Source organism: Trichechus manatus, unplaced genomic scaffold, assembly GCF_000243295.1.
Source record: "Trichechus manatus latirostris isolate Lorelei unplaced genomic scaffold, TriManLat1.0 scaffold00079, whole genome shotgun sequence".
NCBI classification, from domain to species: Eukaryota; Metazoa; Chordata; class Mammalia; order Sirenia; family Trichechidae; genus Trichechus; species Trichechus manatus.
Window position 1 is genome coordinate 3159171 of NW_004444015.1, and position 1300 is coordinate 3160470.

The following is a 1300-nucleotide window of genomic DNA, read 5'->3' on the forward strand; positions in this document are numbered from 1 at the left end:
TATGCCTTGGTGATTTTCTTTTGGAGTCTATCCTATATTGGGGTTTATTGAGCTTCTTGGATGGTCAGCTTTTCATCTTTCATGATATTAAGGAAGTTTTCTGTCAGCAATTCTTCAATGATTTTCTCTTTGTTTTCTGTTTTCTCCCCTGTTCTGGAGCTCCGATCACTTGTAGATTTTTGGTGTTGATTGTATCTCACATAACTCTCAGGGTTTTTTCGTTTTCTTTGTTGTTTTTTCTGATTTTTCCTCATACAGATTTGTGTCCAAGGATTTGTCTTGAATTTCACTGATCCTATCTTCCATCGTTTGAAACCTACTCCTCAGCCCTTCTATGACACTGTCCATTTCTGAAATCTTGTTGTTTATCTTTTAGATTTCTAATTGTTGTTTTTGTATGATTTGTAGTTGTGAATTTATTTTAGTATTTTGTTCCTGTATTATTTTCTTGAATTCTTCCAATTTTCTGTCTGTATTTTTCATGAATTTGTCTTACCTTTTCCATGAATTTGTCTATTTTTTCTCATTTTTGTCTGCTTTTTGCTTCAAGTCTTGGATAATTCTGAGTATTAGAGATTTGAAATCCCTATCAGTTAGGTCTAGTGCCTTCTACTGGAAGGTCATCTGGTGCTTTGTTTTGGACACCTACTGGAGACATCCTTTCCTGTTTTTGTAAATGTTTTGATATTGTCTGCTGTCTTCAGGGCATTCAGTGGTTATTTTCCTCGTTTATTGATTTTAGATCTGTTTGTTTCTTCCTGCTTTTTTGTTTGATTTGGTTATGTCTGAGCAGGCGGGCTGTGTGTACTTTGTTGTTTGCTCATCTGTGCGCACAATACTTTTCACCTCCTTCTCCAGTTGGCAGGGCCAGTCAGTCAGGTATGGTACAGCAGGGCAGGTCCAGCTGCAGGGGAGTTGCTGGGATAGGTTTTTTGTCACTCGTAGCAGGGCTGACGGTGCGGACTGGGAATCAGTGCAGGGCAGGTTCCAGTAGGCCATGCCTGTGCTGCTTGTGAGTGTGATGTTTAGCGCACAGTGCAGGTAGACAGGAAGGAGGGGGTAGACTGTGATGTGTGGAGCTAAGATGGGTATGGGAAAGAAGAGAGAGAGGAGAGAGGAACAGGAGCCAAAACCATACACTCAAACAAAAAAGAGTGATAAAGGAGCTTGCTGTTGGAGTGGACAGAATGAGAGACTGAGAAATGAGGAACAAAAAAAAGAAAAAGGGTAAAAGAAAAAAAATGAATAAATTGAGAAACTGAAAATGAAGAAAGGTAAGAAGATAATAAGAGAGTGAAGA